Source organism: Nymphaea colorata, chromosome 4 (assembly GCF_008831285.2).
Source record: "Nymphaea colorata isolate Beijing-Zhang1983 chromosome 4, ASM883128v2, whole genome shotgun sequence".
Lineage (NCBI taxonomy): Eukaryota > Viridiplantae > Streptophyta > Magnoliopsida > Nymphaeales > Nymphaeaceae > Nymphaea > Nymphaea colorata.
This window is the reverse complement of record NC_045141.1, coordinates 3,774,683-3,789,644: the sequence shown is the minus strand read 5'-3', so window position 1 is coordinate 3,789,644 and position 14,962 is coordinate 3,774,683.

Below are 14,962 nucleotides of genomic sequence, written 5' to 3'. Positions count from 1 at the left end.
TCTTGTGATTTGAGCTATTTCTTAGATTGCATGAACAAAGGTCGAGTGAACTTGTGTGTATTGCTACTTGAAGGGCATACAAATTAATTAGATAGGGTAAATACATATTAACAATATTGTTTATACCTCACATTTTCTAAAATTTTTCTCAATGGCATTGTTCAAAATTTTCAAGAAAGTCTCATACTAGAGTCGATGTCCACCTAATCCAATTCTAGATCAAGTTTTGGAACTACCCACAAAAATTCAATGAATTTCAAAAATTTAAGATTTTTGTCAAATTTAGACAAAATTCTAAGATTAAGTTTGAGATAAATGCAAATCAAAATCTAAAACTTAAATTATCAATCAAGATTAAAGTTCTTGTTAATGAAGATTAAAATTGTATTCTAACAAAAAGATAGAAATTAAGTTGGTGTGACTCTCCCTCTCTCTTTCTCTCTCTAGAAAAATTTAGGAATGAATCGCTTAGAGAGATGATTTCTCAATTTTCTTAAAAAAATTCAGAAGAATCATAATCCGGATTTAACTCGAATTAAACACAACCGAGTTAATCCATTCCCAATTCAAACGAGTCGAAATACTCTTTTAACCTCAATGTGTCATGACAAAGTGCTTGGGACTAGATCAGCCATGATCTAGAACAACCTAATAAAAGGTGGCTCAAGCGAACACACTCTATTAATTTTTTTTTTAAAATTAACTAATTGTTTTTTCAAAATAGTGAAAAACCAAGGAGGCATTCCAAGAATACATCCTTCTTCATCCTCATCAAGAATTGCTAAAAATGCAAGAGGTAAAGTTCAAAAAGACTTACTCCCCCTTTTCTAGTTTCAAAGTCAAGGAATTTGAACAAGTATTTTTTAATTTGAAAAAAAGGGACAGCCCCATTTGGACGTCCCCCCCTAACTGGTTCAACTGGAAGGGGAATCAATCATTGAAGGTGTTCCCCCTTCCTTTTCTTTCTCATTTGAATCCAACTAGCTGGTCAAGGACCAAATCTTTATGGCTGAGACGAAGAGACAGCCCCTCCCTCTATGCTTGCTTGATTCTCAAGGTAGGCAAGATAGACAAGAAAGCCAAATTGAGATAGCTCATTGGCAGGGAAGAAGGTGCTTCTTGCATGCAGCCCTTGCTTCTATAACAAAAACAAGGAGATTGAATTTTCTACCTCCAAGTCACTATGACTTGGTGCCTGTATAAACCACCCTTAGCAAATCCTTAGAAGGCTGGACATCTCTCTCAAGCTCAAGCTCACTCAAGCTTCCACGCCACTTCTGCATTGCATTCCCTCTCAAGCTCCCCAAGCTCTCAAGTCCCTATTTTCTAGCTCCCAAACTATCTCCAAGCTCTCTTGCTCCAGCCAACAGCCTCTTGGCTCCATAGCTGCAACAAGCATCAAGAAGAAGACGTCAGCCTTGGATGCAAGCCCCTCCAGCCTAAGAGGTCATTAGTTTGGCGTCATCTTGAGCTCAGCCCAAGGCGTCTTCCATCCAAACTCAAAGGCAGCTCCTATTCCAGCTGACCCCTGCCTCCAAACTGCATTAGGTAGGTGTTCTCAACTCAGCTCAAAATCTAACTCATCTAGGCACCCCTGCTCTAGCTGACTTCTCCATTGAAGGCATCACAGCGCGGCCGGGTGAGCCTAGGAGTTTCTACTAAAAGCGACTCAGCCTAGTCACTCCCCCTTCCTAGGCATTTTAGCCTAGCCAATCACTTTCTCAAAGAGTCTTCAAATCGGACTCCACCAAAATTTAGCCAACTCGGCACCTTATTTTGCTCTGTTTTGGACATCAATCCAAGGTCAACTATGCATCAAAATTTTCAGAAAATCAGGCCGGTAATCACTCCAAATTGCATGAAGATTAATTATATTGACATGCATGCATAACTTTTTCAAAAAAGAATGAGTCTCATTTAGCAGCAACAAAGTGGCTGGCTGCTAACAGAGCAGAATGATTCCACCATGGCCTTCCTTACAGCAGCCTTGGTGATGCTCAACACCTCTTCCTACCATGTTAAAAACTAGGGTTTGAATACCCTTGGTTTTTAACATCCTAACACCCAAATCAATTGGTTTCATTTCTGGTTTTCAATTAAAACCAGCATCTTGATTTCCAGCCTATCAAACGTTGGTGATTCATCACTGTGGTGAAGATCATAACCAGTCTTATGGTTTGAAGTCTTTGCCAAGCCATTTAACTCAAGAATGGCAACCCTCTTTTGCTGCTCCAAAACAGTAAACCTCATACATGACAATTTGTGACATGTTTCTAAGCATTACCTTGCTAGAAATGATGGATATTCTATGCATGCCTCTTCAAGTGAATGACGAAAGGAGATGGTAAATGAATTGTGGGTTTGGGTTGGGATTTCTTTTATTTCTAAAAGCTGGGAATAATGTCCAGCTAAGTCAATACAAAGATAATGTACATGTTAATGCACATGTGCTTGCATTCCCATGATCATCCAAACCTATTTGAACTAAATTCTGTTTTTCCAAAAATCAAAAAATGATATTTTCAAACTCTGATTTAAAAAAATCATATTCATACGATATTGGAGGAATATTACCATGGTTTGGGTAAGAATGTCATCCTTTCATCTATGTATTTGAATGAATGAATGCAAAGAGAGAAAGAAGAATGAAGCATGGCTGTTATCTTGAATGTATGATGGATTGAATCTCATAATCTCACAAAATGATTCCATCAAAGATTGGATCTACTCAATCCATGAATATATCCACCTTAAAATGGAACAAATCAAAACAAAATGGCTCATATCAAACTTATCTCATTTCTGAATTTTTTAGAAATATCAATGTTTTTAAAAGTCTTATTAAACAAGCTCATCTAATTGGGTTTCAAAAGATGCTCTTAGATCCAAAACAAGTGTTTTTGGCCAAATCCGAAACCCCTAGAGTCAAGAATCCTTTGGAAAAATGAATTTTCTAATATCCCACCATTTTCAAATAAATTATATGAAAAGCCAAACAATTTTCATCTCAAAAACAATCTTACAAAATGCCAACCTTTAAAATTTCTCTAGACTCAATATGAAGAATTTTCAAATGTTAGGTTTTTGATCTAAGAAACCTACTTTATCTACACTTTATGTCAAAGAGAAGTTGAAATCAACTTGTCTCATTCCTAAATCAAACCCAAGAGCCAATTCCAGGGAAATTTACAAAATTTCCTCAACCAAAAAACAAAAAAGGTTTTTCTCAAAATTTCTAAAATTCCCAAACAATGATCACTAAATTGGTCTTCACCACAGTTCTAAACTCACTTTGGTCTCCCATTTTCAAAACCAAATTCTCCAAAATTAAACCCATGGACATTATCTCCAAAAAGTTTTTCTTGATACTAAGAATAAGCTTGGAGACGTCATACATTTCCACCTTTAAGGTGGACCAACATGAGATTCAAATAAAATTATTTATGGAGAGAAATTGAGTGAAACATGAATAAACATATAGTTTATTTCATGCATGCATACATACACACTCACTTCAGAAAGGTAACAACTCACTTTCACAAAATTTCAGTGAGTGAAGTTGTTGTCAGTATGGTGACCAAGTCATATTGTGAGAAAAAAACTTGAGCACCTCACTTATTTTGTCGCGAAAACACATTTCTAAAATGATTGCCAAAACCAACATCTTCAAAATCAATTTCAAATCCATGATTGGATTTTGTCCAAAACTAAACCATTTTTCAAACCCAAATCCAACAAATTTCATGTTCAAAATTCCCAAAATCAAGTTGCTGAAAATAAGATAATCCTAGATTCCAATTTCCAAACCCACCAGTCAAGTGGAATCAAATACTTCCAAAAATCAAGTACAAAATCCCAAATTATTGGTCTATTTTGGGTCATTCCCAAACTTAGAAATTTCAAACTCTAAAATCTAAATCCAATTCTCTAAAACCAACCTTTAGTTTAAAAAATAAGTTTCAATTTCATGAATTTGTAAGATCTAGTCCAAATCTTCAGTTTGCAATTATCAATTCAAGAATTCAATTTCAAAGATCTTATTTCAATCTTGAATCCTGTTTTCAAAAATCCAATTTCAATTCTAATTCAAAAATCCAATTTCAACCCCAAATTCCATAAAAAAAAAATCAATTTCAATTCCATTCAATTTCAAATCCTAATTGCAATCAAAAATTCAATTTCCTATCCAAGATCAAAATTTTCAATTTCTCAAATTCCAATTTTTGGGCCAAATCAAAGATCACTCACTGCAATCTGGAATTAATCCAAAGATTCCATACAAAATTTCAGTTCTCCGATTTCCAAAATTCAGAAATATTCCCAATTTTGTTAAAATAAACTCTAATCCAAATTCCAATCCCTGAACATGCATGTAAGAAAAATAACTTGTCAAAGCTTGAGAAAAGCTAGACCTTGGATTGATTACACATGTTAAAGGTGACAGAAATGGCTGATCCGCATAAAATCTATTTTCAAACAAAACCTTAATTTCTCTACTTTGCTTACAATTTTCCTTCGACCACACACAGTTGCTAGGAAAGACCAGGGATGGTCCAAACAGATGGCACACCAGGTGGGACCCACACACAATTCCAGCCATCACATTGCCAAGCTATTTCTGGGACCTAGTCTAAGATATAGCCTTACAACTCGACCATCCAAGTAGATTAAAAAATCCCTCCATTAGTGCCGAAACAGACAATAATCCCTCATATATTGATGGGTGAACAATGAGAAATAGAGAGCCCCAAACCCTAGATAAACTTTACAAGGGCCAATACCATTGCTCTTGGTATAATGAAGGCTTGTTAAGAGTCCAATACTATTTTTTAAATCAATAGAAATTCTAGGAAATGATTGTTTTTTTCATCATCGCACAAAATGAAACTTCATCTTGTCTCACATCAGTTCTATCAAATATCTAATGCAGTCAACTTCCTTGTATCCAGATAGACTCTTAAAACGCCATATTTTCCTATGATCACATTCTCTTTAGTGAATGCCAAGGCTGATCTGGACTCCGAACCATACCAACCAGAGTCAACCTACCACAATGGTCCTTGTCATGACCCTACATTTAGATGTATATTTTCATCTCACAATTTCATTCCTTCACTCTGGATGGCATCTAGGGGAAAGCAATCAGCTTCACTAGCAAAAATGAATTCAAAGTTCAGAGATAGAATATCTGGAGCTCACTCAGATGGAAAACAAGCTCAACCATCACCTCTAGTAATAGTCTGATCGAGGAAATTAACATAGGCATTACAGACAAGCCAAAAAATATTACAAATTAGCACTAATCTCTCTGCAGAGGAAAAGAGCACAAAACATCAAGAAGCTTTCACATGGACCTATAAAGACATGCCAAGCCTTGACACCAAACTAGTCGAGCACCGGCCACCCTTGAATGCAGGCAATTAAACAAAAACTATGAAAATTGGGCCCCAGACTTGATGGACAAGTCAAAGAAGGGCTCCAAGACCCATTAAAAGTCTATTTGGACAATCAACTATGTTGAATGATTAGCAAACATCGTTGTAGTTCCTAAGAAAAATGGTAAAATTCTTTTCTGCATCAATTTCAGAGATTTGAGTAAAACAACTCCCAAGGATGTTTATCCATTATGCAACATTGACTTGCTAGTAGATGGATCCATAGGTCGGGCAATGTTCTCCTTCATAGACAGATATTTTGGGTATAAACAAATTAAATTGGAAACTTGCAACTAACCTAAAAGCTCATTTACAACCCCATGAGAAACCTTATGCTATATAGCAATGCCTTTTGGGATGAAAAACGCTATGGTAACTTATTAGTGGGCAATAGCCACCATATTTCATGATCAGATGCATGACATTATATATGTTTCTGTTGATAATATTCTAATTAAGTCAAAGACAAGAGAAAATCACATCAATATCATTTCTCAAATATTTGAAAGGCTCCTACAATACAAACTTAGATTAAACCTACAAAAATGTGTGTTTGGGGTAGAATTTGAAAAACTTATAGGGTTGATGATTAGCAAAAAAATGGTTGAAATATACCAGCTAAAGCAAAGACAATCATTGACATGCCACCACCAACAAATCTAAGAGTTGTGCAGTTTGCAAGGTCAAATCCAATCAATTATAGGATTTATTTCCAATTTAGCCATGAGATGTGAACTGTTTAATCAACTCCTAAGAAAAAAGGTTAAGTTTGAATGGGGACCTAAATGCCAACAATCATTTAAAAATATCAAGAAATACTTTCTTGTTCCTCTAATCTTGAAACCCCCAATTTTGGCAAACCACTATTACTGTACATCAAAGTAAATCACTCAACTTGTAGTGGTTTGCTAGCACAATACAAAGATGGATGTAAAATATAACATGCCATTTACTATGTCAACAAAACATTCGTACAATATGAAAAGAATTACTCTCACATGGAAAAGACATGCCTAGCACTAGTTTTTATATGTCAAAAATTAAGGCACTACCTCCTATCCTGTGAAGTAAAATTCTATTAAAACTTAACCCAGTGAAGTATATGCTCAAACAACCATTCTTGAATGGAAGGATAGCCAAGTGGCAAGTCCTATTGATGCAGTACCATCTGGAGTATGTATCACAAAAACCAATTAAGGAGTAGGCCACTATAGACCAATTGGCAAAGTTCCCCTATCAGAAGAAATCCAAACACATGATGACTTCCCAAATGAAAATACTGTAATGATCGAACAAAGTCTCTTATGAAACATGTACGTCGATGGCTTCCAAAGCAGTGCAGGAGCTAGCATCAGAATACTTTTAGTTACTTCAAAAACCAAGATGACTTCATACTCTCTCAAATTAATTATTTCTTGTACACGCAACATGGAAAAATATGAAGCCTTGATCGAAGAGCTCAAAATGCTCCTCAAATTCAGAGTCTGAAGGGTTCATATCTCTACAGACACTCCTAGTTATCAGTCAAGTCAATGGCGATTGGCAAGTTAAGGAGCCTATCAAAAATTGGCGATGCCCTTCATAAAGCAATTCGAAGAATGTCAACTATTACATATCAAATAGGAATTAAACTCAATTGCAGATAGTTTGGCTAGCTTGGGCACCACCATCACCTTTAAACTTGAAGAATAATTCAGATCTTTTGAGGTTAGCAAGTTAGAACAACCTACATACATCATACCAGAATCGGTGCTCCAAACAGAAAATGGGAAACACCTTGATATCAAAACATCAAACACTATATTCTAAATAAAACATTTCCACCATAAATGTCCTCCAAAAAAGCAAAAGACGTTAAGATACTTGTCTACAAGATATTTTGTTCTTGCAGGAGTTCTGCATTAAAAGGATTCAATGCACAGTACACCCGACGTCTCGATGATCAAGAGGCATTGCAAATTATCCAAGTAGCCCATGAAAGAATTCGTGGAAGCCATGTAGAGTATCAAACCCTAGTGAAACAAATAGCTTGGGCTGGATATTACTAGCCCGCCATGCAGAAAGATTGCCACCAATTTATAAAGAAATTTCAATACACGTTGTAGCAGCTTACCTCCATTCAGTTTGCTCACATTGACCTTTCTAAATGTGGGCCTTTGACGTGATCGACCGAGTCAATCCTCTTGCATCAAATGGTCACAAATATTTTCTTATGGCCAGTGACTATTTCACTAAATGGGTGGAAACAATCACCCTAAAAACAATTGAAAGAAGACATGTTGTGTCCTTCATCCACAAAATCCAACTACATATATATATATAGCATTCCTCATAACATTGTTTCATACAATGACACTCATTTCAAAAATGAGAAATGCATTGTCACGGGCCAACTCCTTCGTACCATGCGGCACGACAAACTCTCGCTAGTAAGCCACAAGCCTTCGCCTCGTTCAAGTGGGCGCAAATCACTTGAATGCTTTTTGAAAATATAAGACACAAAATACACAAAGAGTGTGGAAAGAAAACTCGCAATATATTCACTTAAGCAGATGAGTACATCACGAGGGAAAGCAAGTAAGCTTTTACACTTTACTTACAGAGGATAGCCGAAGCCGCTTATAGAATTCCCATGTCGACCATCCAAAACAAGGAATCTCAATCTTATACTTGGGGCCGTTTTGGAAGTGTACTCCGACACAGGTGAACATTAGAGCTTACACCAAGACTCAACGTAAGTAAAGAAAGTACATTGCAAAGCAAAAGACTGTACAGACTCTAGACGCAGGGGAACATGGTCCTCCCTTCAAATCAAGCACCATCCTCGGTGCTAGCAGCTTCATGGTAGACCCTGACTTCTTCTGGATGACTTCGCTTCAAACGAAAAGCATACTCCCATGTTGACTGTTCTTCGTCTACCCACCTGACGAAGTATCGCTTCGGTTCACCAAGGTAGTTGACTTTGTGTCAAACGATCTGGTCTAATTGTCGATCAGTGGCCCTCCGGGTCGAAGGAGCTCATTGCAAGATTGGTTGCGGCTAGCTTCTCTCTAGGTCTTTAGTGCCGGCATAGAAGTGTTGAAGGTTGCGGACGTGAAACACAGGATGCGCCTTGAAGTCTAGCAAGAGATCTAACCTGTACGCCAGCTTCCCCATCCTCTTGACCACAGTAAATGACCCTTCATACTTTCTGATCCGTGCTCGGTGTCGCCACGGAAGATGCCCGCCTGGTCTGCGCAAAGCTTCACGAGGACTTGGTCGCCCGCTCGAAATTCCATCAACCCTCGTCTTCTATCTGCAAGTTTCTTCAATTCTGTAGGGGCATGGCCACTTTATGCCAAGGTGGTCGCCATCTAGGGAGCTTCGTAGTGTTGTCTCGGCGAATTCCTCTAAGACAGGCGCAAGCTCCTCTGGGACCAAACCAGGAGAGTTTTTAGACACTTCCGAGGTTGCCACCAAGTCCATCCTGTCGCCGTGCTTCGGGTCCAATTGAAGCGCAGATATCATCGTGACCTTGTCCTTATCTTTCCCCAGTGTTACTGCTGGCACCATGCAAGGAAACTTCTCATCCATAATGCTGACACTACGCAAATGCGGCATCGGGACCATCTTCGCTGCACTAAGGAGCTCCATGCCGAGAATCATTTGGTAATCATCCATCGGGACCATGGAGAGGTTGGCTTTCTCTGAACAACTCTTAATCTTCACAACCACATCCAGGGCCACTCCATGGATGGGTTTTGCCTCTGAGTTGACTACCTTCATGTGCAACTCTCCCCTCTTATGAGTGAGGCATAATCTCCTCGCCTCCACAACTGAGACGAAATTGTGCGTGACACCCGTATCTATCATAGCCATCATAGGCTTTCCATTCATTAGAATGTCAATATACATGAGTTCCCAAGAAGGCGTCGCTGTCACCTTGGTTTTCTCTTTACATTTCAGTGAGTTCAGAAGCTGAAATGCACCAATCCTCGATCCTTCCCTTTCTTCAGTCCCGCCTTCGGTGGCCCTCACGGCATTGGCCTGTTCGGTAGGTCTCACCCGTTTTGGGCAGACACACGTATAGTGCCTTCCTCCGTCGACCCAACAAGTCACTTCTCTTGGTGGCCCATTGTAGTCCTTACAAAAGAAGGGTTTCCTCTCGACCGGCTGCTGGGACGATGATTCACTTCTATTGTCTCGCCGTTCCTCCCTCTTACCGTTGTGGTCAGACTTCGTCATAGACTTGAAGGTATCTGTGTAGCTTCTACGTTGGGTGTCGGCCACGCACTCGGCTGCCACATATGCATGCTCTAAGGTCTCAGGATTTGATCTCTCCACGTCGGCTTGGGCCCAAGATTTGAGCCCTATGATGAACCAGTGAAATTTATCTTTTTCTGGCATCATAGGCACGTCCAACATGACCTTTTGATAGACCCGGATATAATCTCTCAAGGCACCGCAGTCTCCATTCTCAATATCTAACATCTTCCACCTCCACCAAGCCACAACATCTCCCTCTAACAACATCGTTGCGGTCTTGATCTTCAAGTCCTCCTCTACTACGTTCTGCAGGTACATGTAGTAGTCGACTTGGAACAGAAAGTTGTCGATCGCCCTTGCATCCCGACTACCACTGTACTTCGCCGAACGTTGAACATCGACCCTACTGGTCCTCTCTTGGCTAATACTAGCTGAATTAGTATGTAGTAGTCTCTGATTTGAAGCCCAAAGTCCAGCGACTTCGTCCTGCAGGGTCTTCACCAAGTCAGAGAGTGATCGGTTCATGGCCACTGACTCGGCCATCTATTCCCGCATCAACTTCATCTCCTCCTTGAATCCCTCAAAGGTCTCGACAGCAAAGCCAAGGGCTTCCTCATGGGTGGCCACATCTGCGACCAACCGGTTCACCGTCTCTTCTAGGTCTTCCTAGTCATGGGCCGGGCTCGTCTCCTCAACAGCAGCAAGTCGGCGTGACACTCTACACTGACTCCCCGATCGCTTCCCCAGATTGAGCAAAATTTGGGCTCTAATACCAGCTGTCATGGGCTGACTCCTTCAGACCGTGCGGCACGGCAAACTCTCACCAGTAAGTCGCAATCCTTCACCTCGTTCAAGTGAGCGCATATCACTTGAACGCTTTTTGAAAATAGAAGACACAAAATACACAAAGAGTGTGGAAAGGAAACTCGCAATATATTCACTTAAGCAGATTAGTACATCACGAGGGAAAACAAGTAAGCTTTTACACTTTACTTACAAAGGATGGCTGAAGCCGCTTACAGAATTCTCATGCTGACCATCCAAAACAAGGAATCCCAATCTTACACTTGGGACCGTTTTGGGAGGGTGCTCCGACACAGGTGAACACTAAGAGCTTACACCAAGACTCAACATAAGCAAAGAAAGTACATTGGAAAGCAAAGGACTATACAGACTCTAGACGCAGGGGAACATGCATAGTCTCTACCAAAAATATCAAATACAACATCATTTTTCTGTTTCATATTACTTCCAAGGTAATGGATAAGTGGAAGCAACCAACAAAATTTTGATTCGTGTCTTAGAAAGGACTGTTGAAACAGGCCAAGATTGACACAAGAAAGTACACAATACACTTTAGGCATATTAGACCACCATTTGGATGCCCACAAATGCCACACTGGCTGAATTAGTATAGGAGACAGAGTTTATGCTCTCATTGCACACTCAAAAACCAGCAATAAAATTTGCTGGCCTAATCAAGGTCCCTATGAGCAGATACAAACGAAAAATATTGACACAACTCGATCTCTTTGATGAAAGAAGATTACAAGCTATTGAACATGTTGAAGCCTACCACAAAAGGATAGCTTGGCACTATGCTAAATCTGTCATGGAAAGGAAGTTCGAAGTGAACAACCTAGTCTTCCCATCTATAGCTCCTCCTAGGAGCAGGCCAAAAGAAAAATGGGCCTTTAATAAGAAAGGACCTTATGTCATCAAAGAGGCCATTTCCTGCAATTCATGTCGACTAATCGATGCTGATAGGGTGGAAATCCCTGATTCAATCAATGTGTTACACCTCAAGAAAATTTATACTTGAAAGTAACCATAATTCAAAATCATCAACATTTGAACATGTTCTCTCCAAATGAATTTCCTCATGAAATTCAAACAATTCCTACAAAACACTTTTCAAAATTCAAAGAGTGAGTTTGCGATCAGACTGTGACCGAGCTAAGACAAGGGGTGTTGATTTGCAATGTATCCAACGAAATTGAGGGATCAATGTTTAGAAATTGATATTGATGTTGACAAACAAAGCAAACTGTGAACGTCTAGCATGAGATGCCCTTCAGAGAAGTTTTTGTAGCCCAAAAGACCTTGGCAAGTCAAAGTTATCAAACAAAATGAGTCGAGCGATGAACTTGAGGTGAGTGTAGAAGTTCCTATGGTTCAAAGCTCTGCATTAGTGGGTGGCATACGACCTATGCTTACACTGTAAAGCTAAAGGCAATCCATGAACACTTTGCTTATGTCAGGCCTCCTAAAGTCTTTTGGACTCGAGCAAGCAAGTTCAAGGGGTGTTTTACATTTGGAACCCAAAAGTCAATTGGTTTGGCAGCTACCAACTCAAAATTCACTGCATGTGTTTAGTAAAAAGTCTATTAAGCATGATGTTGCATAAAGCAAACTACACAAAACCACCAAAGCGTGGAACTTCATAGTTGCTTTTGAGTGAAGGGATGATAAAAAAAATAAAAAATAAAAAATGCAAAAGCTAATGCTAAAGCCAAAAAGAGACAAAAGCAAAAGCAAAAGAAAAAACACTTGCCAAGGGACAGAAAACACAAAGCACTAAGTCCTCAAAGCACTAAGTCCTCCAGGCGATGAATGCAAAAACCTTTCATGATTTCAAAATTTCTCTAATCAATATCAATTCATCTACAATGTTTTCTCCAACATGGGAATTTAAATTATATTCGCAAACTCCTGCCCCAAAAATCATTCTTCACAAAAAGAAAGCAATACTCAATGCCCAAGAGGTAAAATTTCAAAACAAATTTAAAAAATTTACAAAATTTTGCTATGTGCATCTTTGCCACAAAGTCTCCAACTTACTCAGCAGCAAAGCAAGACATCTATTTACACCTTAAATTTTATCTAATTTTTCTCAATGGCATTTTTGAAAAATTGTAAGAAAATTCTTGGACCAGAGTTGATGTTCGTCTAATCCAATTCTAGATCCAAGTCTAGGAACCAACTGCAAAAATCCAACAAATTTCAAAAATTAAGATTTTTGTCAAATTTAGACAAAAATCTAAAATTAAATTTGAGATAAATGCAAACCAAAATCTGAAACTTAAATTATCAATCAAGATTAAAATTCTCGTTAGGAAGGATTAAAATCTTATTCTAACACGAAGAGAGAAATTAAGTTAGCGTGAAAATTAAGATTTTTGTCAAATTTAGACAAAAATCTAAAATTAAATTTGAGATAAATGCAAATCAAAATCTGAGAACTTAAATTATCAATCAAGATTAAAATTCTCGTTAGGAAGGATTAAAATCTTATTCTAACACGAAGAGAGAAAATTAAGTTAGCGTGACTTTCTCCCTCTCTCTTTCTTTCTCTCCAGCCAAGAGACTCTTGGCTACCTAGCTGCAACAGCCATCACGAAGAAGACGTCAATCTTGGATGCAAGCTCCTCCAGCTAGGGCTGCACATGAGCCGAGTCGAGCTCAAGCTCGGCCGGCTCGAGCTCGGCTCGACTCATGTTTAGACAGCTCGAGCTCGACACGAGCTTCATAGCTTCAGCTCGAGCTTGACTCGAGTGACTGTCTTCAAGCTCGAGCTCGGCTCGAGCGGCTCGTTTATTGACAATGCCTTCCTTTTTAGCTGGCTATGCATGGGACGACGTGGGGAGGAGAGCGTATTGGGAAAAGAGAAAAAGGGAAGGAAATGAAGACGTGGGGAGGGGAAAAGGAGAAAAAGGGGTGTGTTGGGAAAAGTGAAAAAAGGAAATGACAGGGGGAGGAGGAAGCATGTTGGGAAAAGAGAAAAAAGGGAAGAAAAAAATTAATGAGTGGTGAGGAAAGAGAAACGTGGGTGAAGAGAGGGAAAAAAAGGAGGGAAATTAGAAAATTTAAAAGGGTGAAGAGAGGGAAAAAAAGGAAGAAAATTAGAAAATTTGAAAACGAGTTTAACTTTTAGCTAATTGATTTAATATAACGAATCGAGACGAGTTTAAACGAGTCGAGTTCTTGCAACTCAAACTCGATTCGTTTATTGATTTGAGTTTAACTTTCAGCTCGAACTCGACTCGTTTATAAATGAGTCGAGCTCCAGCCGAGCTTTTGCGAGCGAGTTCGAGTCGAGCCCGAGTTGGCTCGACTCGTTGTGCAGCCTTACCTCCAGCCTAGGACGTCACTAGTTTTGTGTCATCTTGAGCTCAGACCAAAGCGTCTTCCATCCAAGCCTCCAAGGCAGCTCCTACTCCAGCCGACCTCTACCTCTAAGCTGTATTCGAGGTAGGTGTTCTCAACTCAGCTCAAAATCGAGCTCGTCTAGGGCACCCCAGCTCTAGCCGACTTCTTCATTCAAGGTGTCACAGCCCAGATGGGCAGGGGCAGAGCCAGGATTTTCTTCAGGAGCGGGCCGGCACTCCGACCTCTGCATCCGGGTAGGGCCAAAGTGAATTTTAATACAAAAAATACATTACATAAATAAAAAATATTATTTTTTTCAATGTAAAAAAAAATTCATTGGCTGGGGTGGGGCCATGGCCTAGGCGGACCCCCCCTTCCCTCCGCCCCTGCAGATGGGAACAGCTAGGCGTGCCTGCAAAAAGCGACTTAGCCTAGTCACTCCCCCATCCTAGGTGTTTTAGCCTAGCCAATCACTTGATCAAAGGGTCTTCAAATCGGACTCCACCTAAGCAGGCTATGCAACTCATCAGCTGCCATGGCTTGAGATGATTTCAGCCATAACATTTGACCCAACTCAGCACCCTAACTGGCTGCTAACTGAGGCAGAATGGTTCCACCATGGTCTGTTTTGCAGCAGCCTTCATGACGGTCGATGCCTTTTTCTATCATGTTCAAAAGTAGGGTTTGAATACCCTTGGTTTTTAACATCCTAACGCCCCAAATCAGTGGGTTCCATTTCTATTTTTCAATTAAAACTAGCAACTTGATGTTCAGCCTACTAAATGTTGGTGATTGGTCACTATGGTAAAGATCCTAACCAGTCTTGTGGTCTGAGGGCTTTGCCAAGCCATTTACCTCAAGAATCGCACATCTCTTTTGCTGCTTTAAAAAATCATTGTCGAGCCAAATTCAAGCCAATCATTATAAATTATATTTAAATCGACATACTAGAAAAAGAAATAAGTGAAAAGATATGAAGTTTACATTGTAGTATCACTTCTTATTCATAAACTGTTGGGCAAAAGAAAAGATGAAGAGATATGTCGTACCTAATGTCAACACCCCAAATTTTCCTTTGTAATTTTATTGAGGCATTGGCCACCCGTTTTCATGTCTTAAACCGATTTCAACCG